This window comes from Solanum dulcamara, chromosome 1 (genome assembly GCF_947179165.1).
Source record: "Solanum dulcamara chromosome 1, daSolDulc1.2, whole genome shotgun sequence".
Classification (NCBI taxonomy): domain Eukaryota; kingdom Viridiplantae; phylum Streptophyta; class Magnoliopsida; order Solanales; family Solanaceae; genus Solanum; species Solanum dulcamara.
The window spans coordinates 51,946,698-51,956,482 of record NC_077237.1 but is presented as its reverse complement, the minus strand read 5'-3'; positions in this window follow the sequence as shown (position 1 = coordinate 51,956,482).

Sequence of the window (9,785 nt, the reverse complement as noted above, 5' to 3'; positions counted from 1 at the left end):
CCTTTATTAATATGATTTGGCGAATCATGTCTAACAATTGGTACTCCGTTATCGTTAATGGGCCTAAACATGGTTTTTTCCACTCCACCAGAGGGCTCAAACAGGGTGATCCTCTTTCTCCCACCTTATTTATTTTGGGAGCGGAGGTGCTGTCCAGAATGTTGAATAGTCTTCATAATTACCACTTCTACCATGGTTTTCATATGGAGAAAAGAGGCCCACAGATTAATCATTTGAGTTTTGCAGATGATGTTATCATATTTTCCTCCAAAAGGAAGGAAATTCTCCAGATTATCATGAAGACCTTGACTCTGTATGAAAAGACATCAGGGCAGCTTATAAACAAGAATAAGAGCCACTTCATGATGCATCCCAATGCACTCCAAGACAATGTGGAAATGGTGAAACAGGTTACGGGTTTCACTCAGAAGCATAGTCCCATAACCTACTTAGGATGCCCTCTGTACATTGGCAGGCAGAGAGTCATGTACTACACGGACATGGTCTCTAAGGTTGTCAACAGAATTAGAGGGTGGCACTCCAAAATCCTCAGCTACGGCGGTAGAGCTACACTCGTGAAATACGTACTTCAGTCGCTCCCCATTCACCTTCTTTCGGCCATTACTCCCCCCCGTACTACTCTCAAACAGATTGAGAGAGTCACTACTGATTTTTTCTGGGGGTGGAAGGATAACAAGAAAAAATACCATTGGGCTTCATAGAAGAAACTTTGTTACCCTTATGACGAAGGAGGTATTGGGTTGAGGAGAACTACAGATGTGTGCAAATCTCTCCAGTTAAATCAATGGTGGATCTTTAGAGCTAAACCAACATTGTGGGGTGATTTCCTTAGAGCAAAATACTGTCAAAGAGCAAATCCCATCATCAAAAAATTCCATACTGGCCAGTCGCTTGTGTGGAAACACATGATGCACAACAAACATATTGCCGAACCTCACATTCAATAGAGGCTTCACTCGGGTTCATGTTGTTTTTTGTGGGACGATTGGCTAGGTATCGGAACCTTAGCCACTATAGGGAGAAGTTGGGAAGAGCAAACAATGCGAGGGTAGCTGATTTTCGTATAGATGGCCAATGGAACATTGATATGCTAAATCAGTTGGCACCAGCGCAGCTCGTTTCTCTCATTACTTCTTCCATACTTCAGCTGCAAGGAAACACACCGGATCAGGCCATTTGGAAGCTGAATACCAATGGGAACTTCACATGTTCCTCGGCATGGCAGCTTGTGAGAGAACACCAGACCAAGACACTATACGACCATTACACTTGGCACAAAAACATCCCCTTTAAATGCTCCTTTTTGTTGTGGAGGGCTTTTAGAGGCAAGCTGCCAACGGAGGAAAAGATCACTGCATTTGGCTACGTTTCCACACCATGCTATTGCTTCCACAGTCCAGGTCCGGACACCATAGAGCATATTTTCAGCACTGGCCATTTTGCTAGGAATATTTGGCACTACTTCTCAAATTCCCTAGGCATAAGGCATGAAGCCACACCCCTCAAATCTCTTGTTATGAGCTGGTGGCTTTGCAAGTACCGCACAGAAGCTCACAAACTTATCCTCCATTCCACCCCAATATTTATATGTTGGAATTTGTGGAAGAATAGGTGCGCGAGCAAATACGGGGGGAAGAGTTCTAGCTTGGCGAGAGTGAAATTTGCAGTTTTCAAGGATATCTCAAATCTTCTTAGAGTTGCGTACCCCTATATCCATTGTCCCTCGAACTGGATCCACACCATCTCCTGCATAGATAAGTGTACTCATGAGATGAAGATCACCCAAGTCTCGTGGATTAAGCCACAACTCGGTTTCGTCAAGTTGAACACTGACGGCAGCGCGTTGGGTAATCCGGGGGCAATTGGGGGGGTGGCATCTTAAGAGATCACATGGGTAAATTCATCTTCGCCTACGCCATACCGTTAGGGGAGGGAACCAACAATCAAGCTGAACTAGAGGCGGCAGTTTATGGGCTTAAATAGTGCATTCAACAGGGTTTTCAGTACGTTATCCTAGAAGTTGACTCGGAGTTGCTCACTAAATGGATCAATCATTAGACTAAACCTCCGTGGAGCCTTCACCAGGTAACTCAGGACCTTTTTGGTATTTCTAAATTATTTGTTCGCTTTTCTTGCAGGCATGTATACAGGGAGGCAAACTTCACTGCGGATGCTCTCTCCAAGCACAGTCATACTCTTACCACTCCAGGCCACTACACCACCCTCTAGCAGCTACCTCATGGTACTCGAGGTTACTACATGATAGATAGAGTCGGCCTGCCCAGCTTCAGACAGAGGAAGACCAAACGGATTAAAAAGCCTCCATGATCTACTATTTTGTGTTGCATCCTTGGATTGAGCACCCAATTGCATTGTTTATGATTTTCCATGTTATATCTTAGCCATGTTATTTGATGTTCATCGTCTACGCTATTTTTGTTGTATATGTAGCATTTATGAGGATTCATCCCCAGTTTTATTTAGATTTTTCCTTTATTTTATGTAAAGGAAGAGTCTCCCTTATTTATGCTTTCCTAGTTTCTTTGTATCGAGAGGAGTCATTTCCTTTAGGTGCATAGTTTTTAGGTTTTCTTTTCATGTGCTTGTATCGGGGATGAGTTGGTTGCCCTTAGTAGGATGGTCGGCTTATGAACTACCATAGGATTGGAGGTTAGGTTTATGTCCCCCTCCGTGTATTTTTTTGTTTTTATGTATAATACAGCTTAGGGGTGAGCGGCTCAACCCCTGGACGCGCACGAGAGGTGGGAGCCTCGTGTAAGGTCTGTTCCCTTAAAAAAGAAAAAAAAAGGTCATTTTTGGAATTTTTGTAAAATAACCATTTTACCCCTTCCTTTAGATGTCCCGAGTTGTTTCTGATTGTTACTGGGTATTGATTTTTAGAAAATCCTATAAAAAGTTATGTCTTTGGAAATTTTGAGTTTTCATAAATTTTAAGTATTAAAAAGTGGTATTTGGGGTCAATCAGATCTACATGTCTCAGAACAGAATTTCGTCGATTCCAGCAGCCCCGAAATGTCGAAATTGGCTTAAGAGACTTTACGAAATCAGTTTTGGAGTTGTAACGAAGATTTGAGGCCTTGAGTTGAGAATTTGAGGAACTTTAAGCCTAGGTTTGACTTTGGTCAACTGTTGGAGTCTCGATGCTCGGAAAGGAATTCCGACGACTCCGTTGGGTTCGGGAGATAGTTTTTGGTCTAGAAGTGTTGGTTGAATTTTTAGAGGTCCCGAGTCCATTTTGGTATTTTGAAGGCCTAAGTTGGTTTAGTTGCGACTTTTCGAGTTTTGGGTCAACGAGATATCGAATTCAAATTTTGATGGTTCCATTAACTCTGGAATGACCAAATTAGGCTAGTAGAACTATTGGAATGACTATCGAGGCAATCGATACGAGTTTGGGACCATTTGATGCTTTTGACTTTGAAAGTTAGCCTATGATTGACTTTGGTCAACATTCCTGAAAAATGCGTTCGAATGAAAATTTTGACAGCGCGGTTAGTTCCGAAATATCGATTTTGGTCTAGAACAGCCCTTCGTTTGCTTTCTGATGCTTTCAGACTAATATCGAGGCCCGTTGTGGAATGTGACTTAAAATAGCTCTTGGGTGTGGGATCCACTTTCTATTAAAATGATCTCGTATGAGAATTCTGAATGCGCCATTGAGTCCGGAACGTCGAAATTAGTGGGTTAGCATATCTGGTTTATTTTTATCGGATTCCGAACGAATTCCATGCATACATCAGAGATTTTGGATTTTCCAAAAATCAGAAAAATTGCAGCAGCTGGTGCAAATTTTTTTGGGGGGGTTTTCTCCAACTTTAAAATCCCATAACTTGGGTTATATAGCTCCAAATTGGGTGATTCAAAAGACATCTTGTGCGATTTTTCATGGAGAACGCATTGGATAGATTGAAAACTGATTTGGACCATTCGATTCAGGTAAAAATCATGATTTTATTCGCAGCAGTGTCCATTTTTGGAATGAATTGTTGAAGAACTTTGAAAAGTTATTTTTTTACCTATATAAATCTAATTTAGGTGATTCCAGAGGCTATCTTGCGTAGAATTTTGATAAAAATATCGTGGAAGTTTCAAAATTTGCTTTTGGCATATTGTTAGAGGTAATAAATTAATTTTTAGCTGCAGATTTAGTATTTTTTGGAATCAAATTTTATTGAATTTTGGAAGAGTGTAACTTGGTCAATATAACTCCGTTTTGAGAGATTATTGAGGCTAAATTGTGGGGGGTTTCGCAAGAAACGTCATGGTATAATTTTTTTTGATTGAGAGATTTTTGTTTTTGAGAAATCGACGCGTAAATAGACTGCCTTATTTGTTTTCGTAGTTGAAAATGTGGGAATTGATTATTTGATCGTCTTGCGTTATTTTTCCACCCTAAATTGTGTTATAAATCTAATTTGTGAGCTTGGAGTGACGTTTAGAACCTATTTTGGGGGTCAAATCCGAAATTCTATATGCGGGTCCCACATCTTCTGTTTTAGATGCAAAAATTGGTCCGTCTCCAAAAATTATGAAAGCAGTGTCTAAATAATTATATTGACGTTGTGGTTCTGTTTTTGACAGTGTGGCAGCATTCCGAGGTAGTTCAGAAAGGAAAAACTTCGGTATAGTAATTTGGAGCCCGCGTGTTTAGCCTACAGGTAGGCTATGGTTTTACCTTTTCTTAAATTGAGATAGAATGTATGAAAGCATGTTAAAATAGTTGGAATTTGAGTTGGGTAGTTTGATTATATATTTTAGGTGTTAGAAATCATTCTTTAGGCTTGTTATCGGGTTTTTCAGATATTAGAAGCATGTGTATCTTGTCGTTATTTGTTAGTATTATAAGGAGAGTTGAATGAGCATGTTGTTGATACTGTGGGGTATGTTGACCTTAGTATAGGATGTAAACTTGCTTTAGATATCTCGGTGTCTCTCTGGTGGACTTAGATCCTTGTAGAATGGTATAGCGGGCTAGTGCCTGGTAGTTTGGCCTTACTTAGGCGTTACCCTTGCTCTTAAAAATATCCTCATCCATAAATTGATATAATCATGACTTTCATGATGCGTCGGCAACACTAGATTTCATGATCATTGACTTTGGCTCCGGTTCCAGTTTTGGCGGCATATCGGTTGACTCATTTGGGAAAAGATTTTTGGTACTATTGTATTCTAGTTGGGAAGTAGAATGTTTGGCATCATGGGATAAATTATTTGTGAGCATCCGGGTATCAAGTCCCGGCCTCCTTCTGAATCATCGGAGAGCATCCGGGTACTCATCGCCGGCCTCTACCGGCTTGCTAGTATAACGAGCATACGGGTACCCAGTCTCGGCCTCGATCATATCGATGTATTACGGAGAGCATCCAGGTACCCAGTCCCAGCCTCGACCGCACTTATGTATTATGGAAAGCATCCGGATACCCAGTCCCGGCCTTGGCTACTTTGAACATTCGGGTGAGCATCTGGGTCCCAGTCCCGGCCTCGACCCCTAAGTCACCACTAGATCGATTGACTCTTGGAGATTCTGGGTTTGGAAATGATATAGTATTTTGCCTCCTAACATCGCCGATTCTTGGTTCCTAGCCTTGGTAGTTTTAGCTATTCTGTGTACTCGGCGGGTTTATGGGAGTTTGTCCGGATTTTTATTTAACTTGTGCACGAGTGTTCCGGCTGGGATTATGGGGGCACAGTTGGGTATAGTTAGCTGTAGTTCTCATAGATAGTACTATTTCCCCCTTTTGTTGCTTATGTTGACTCCTATTTAGGTTATTCCTCTTTTTCATATTGTTTTTACCTTTTCTGCTCAGTCGGTTTATGATGCCTACTGGGTACCTATTGTCTTGGTACTCATATTACACTCTGCATCTACTTTCGTGATGCAGGACCGAGCACCAACTACCGCCGTGGATAGATCGAGCCTGTTGGAGTCAGCTTCGGAGACTAGGGTGAGTACTTGGCATTTTTGGATCATTCCTATCTCCTTCAATATGTATGGCCTGTCTTTTGCCTTTTGAGACTAGTCAATTGTTATATATATTTTCGGTCCACTTTCGGGACTTGTACTCGTCTTTTATTTTGTAGCAGCTCTGTACTTGTGACTTCCAGGTTTTGGGAGGGATCTCTAGTTGTTTATATCATGTTTTGGTTCACTTCCGCTTATTCTTTCTGCTTATCTTTATAATTCGTTACTCTTGCTTAGTTTTTGCCCTCAAACCCATTACTTGAAGTTCCGGGTTGACGGGTTGGCTTACCTACTGGTGGGTCATAGTAGGTGCCATCATGACCTAAGAAATTGGATGGATCGTGACAGTAACCCAACTGATGTTAGAAAACTCTGGGATACTTATTTTGAGTATATGTCTGAGGACTTCAGCAGGATACATAACAGCTCGCCTAATTTTACACTACAATGTATGCTAAAAAGTATTAATTACTGCTTGAAAAGTATGAGCAAAAGCATAAACATATATGACCTGCCGCACCCCGATCACTACTTTTCCAAAGTTGGGCCATCAGAATGTAGAGAAATAAATGAAGAAGTATCTGTGCAAATATCTATAGAAGATTTTGACGCGCAAACAAAATTAAATTCAAAACAAGAGTAGGCTTTTACAAAAATACTGCAAACAATCGATTGTGGAAGAGATGACATATTCTTTGTCGATGGACCGGGGGTAACTGGGAAATCATACTTATACCGAACGTTGATGGACAATGTTAGATCAAGAGGTATGATATCCTTGACAACAGCTACCAGTGGTGTGGTAGCTTCAATTTTACCAGGAGGATGCACAGCTCACTCAAGGTTTTAGATTCTCCTGTAAACAAGCGAGTCAACTATGACAAATATGTCAAAACAAAGTGGTGCGGCCAAATTTATTTAAAAATCAAAACTACTTATATGGGATGAAGCGCCAATGGCCAAGCGACAAACTATAGAAACAATCGATAGGAGCTTTAGAGACATAATGGGCATCGATAAATCATTTGGTGGGAAAATGATGATTTTGGAGGAGGTTTTCGATACGTGTTACCAGTAGTTCGTAAATCAACAAGATCGGAAACTATTAATGCAAGTTTGGTAAAATCATATCTCTAGCCTTTGATAGAAAAAATCCAATTTACAAGAAATATGAGAGCAATAAATGATCCAACACTTAGTGAGTTCATGCTCTGTGTGGATAACGAAGAAGAACCAATAATAAGAGACAATTTAATCCTTCTTCGAGAATAGTTGATTGTCAAGCTGTGTAGTAATGGAATACCTGAAAAATGCTTAATAAAAGAGTTATTTTCAAATCTACAACAAAATACTACAACTGCAAAATATGTAACAAAACGGGCTATGCTAGCAAGCAGAAATGAGCATGTGGATAATTTAAATGACAAGTTAATATCCATGTTCCCATGTGAAAGCAAGACATTTATTAATTTTGACTCAACAAAAGATGATACCAACAACGACTATTAGGAAGAATATCTGAACACCTTAACACGTAATGGTCTGCCCCCTCTTAGGTATTTACAAAAGTACAATACGAAATACAATTGGAAAGACGCAGTTGCAAATGACAATATCACAATATGACTATACTTAAAAATATCATTTCTAATGCAAGTTAGAATTAAAGGAGAATGCTGCTAAGGAATTTAAACCCTTAAAATGCCTTATGTAATGGCACAAGAATAATACGTAGATGCTTTGACAAGAATGTCATGCATGCTAAAATTACAAGTGGTCATTGTCCAACTAAGTGAATGTTTCTTCCGCGCATCCAACTTTCACCACCTGAAAATGAAGGATATCCTTTCAAGTTTATTCGAAAGCAATTTTTAGTTCTTTTTTATTTTGCGATGTCCATAAATAAAGCCCAAGGACAAACAATTTCCAATGTTGGTTTGTACTTGCCCCAACATGCTTTCTCACATGGTCAATTGTATGTTGCACTATCAATAGAGATATCGATGTCCACAACAAAAATATTGGTCCAAACAGAGCCACCAAATCATTAAAGTGGGACATACACAAAAAATATCATCTACAAAGAAGTTTTAGGTACGCAGAAAGCATATAACATATTTGCCCCAAACAAACACCACCAATAAACTTCTTAAAGATCATGTAGGCCTAACAAAATTAAATTGTTTCAATTTTCAGGTTACCTGACATTGACTCGCATACATATGCATCTTCAACTAATCAACCACCTCAAGACTACTCTTCACATAGAGCTTCTGATTTATGCAGTTACATTTCCTATTACACATTGAACTCATGTTCACATTTAATGTTCTACATTCTAATATACCAATACTAACACATGAGAAGAGTGTTAAAGAGAATGTACATATTTTGCTCCAACTCCACACTAGTTAGCATGGAACACACGTGCAACGCACGTGGTCAAAACTAGTATATATATGCATAAAACCCCTAACAATAGGTCCAAATATATTATCATTTTCGATTTTTATTGGCATTACTATAGTGGGAGCCTTCCGCCGATTGACAGAAATGTCGGTCGGAATTCGAGAAAAAACCGGGCCGAACTTCTAAATCGCCCGCTTCCATAGAACAATATCGTGGCAACGCACACATGAGAAGAGTGTTAAAGAGAATGTACATATTTTGCTCCAACTCCACACTAGTTAGCATGGAACACACGTGCAACGCACGTGGTCAAAACTAGTATATATATGCATAAAACCCCTAACAATAGGTCCAAATATATTACAACACTGAAAAATAATTCATACCGTGAATATGAACATTGAAGAATTGCCAATTCAAACTTTCTACTAAAACGAGTTCATGAACAATATTTTTACCATTAATTTTGAGCTTCATGTTGATAACCTGCTATAAAATAAATAAAAGTAGGGAGAGAACTATTTTCTTATCTTATTTTTTCATCTACACATACTCCCTCTGTTTTCTTTTACTTGTCAAAAAATTTATAATTTAATTTTTTTTTTACTTGTTAAATTTGATAAATCAAGAAAGTACAATCTTTTTTTTACCTATTATATCCTCAATTTATTGAGAGGGTTAATAATTTTGATATCAAAATATTTTGAAATTTGAATTATGGCTTTAATAATTAATAAAAGTAAAATGATAGATTCATCATATCAATAATTAATTTCTTAATATGTGTTGCAAGTAAAAAATTAACAAATAAGAAAAAAGGGATGGAGTAGTATATATACAAGGCTATAGCCAAGGAGATAGAACTTGAAGTAGTAGCATTGCTACAATGATATACTTGGCCACCAAGATATGTGGGCCCCCCCCATATGTACTTCCAATTCTTTGTTTTACAATAACATACTATTAATTAAAATTGTGGTTATATAATATTGAACCGAAGACCTCGTCTAGCTTAAAATGAAACCAAATCAATGGATCAAGAATATATCTAAATTTTTAATGTGATAATTGATTTTTTATCTTTTTATCTATAAATATCGATATTGCTTACTTAAAAATGTGTATATGTCACTATGTATAAGTAGAAACTTAAATTTGTATAAAATTGAATAAGTAAATGCACGCATCCTAAATAACAATTCGTGTGAGATACACTCGAATTGATTTGTAGAATGTCATGTAGACACATATTATGCCATGTGTAGGATGTCTATGTTTACTAGTTCAACTTTATATAAGTTTAAGTATTTAGTTGTGTACACCCAAAGTTGAAGGTTATAGATGTTAATTGAGGGCAACTTAAAAAACACGT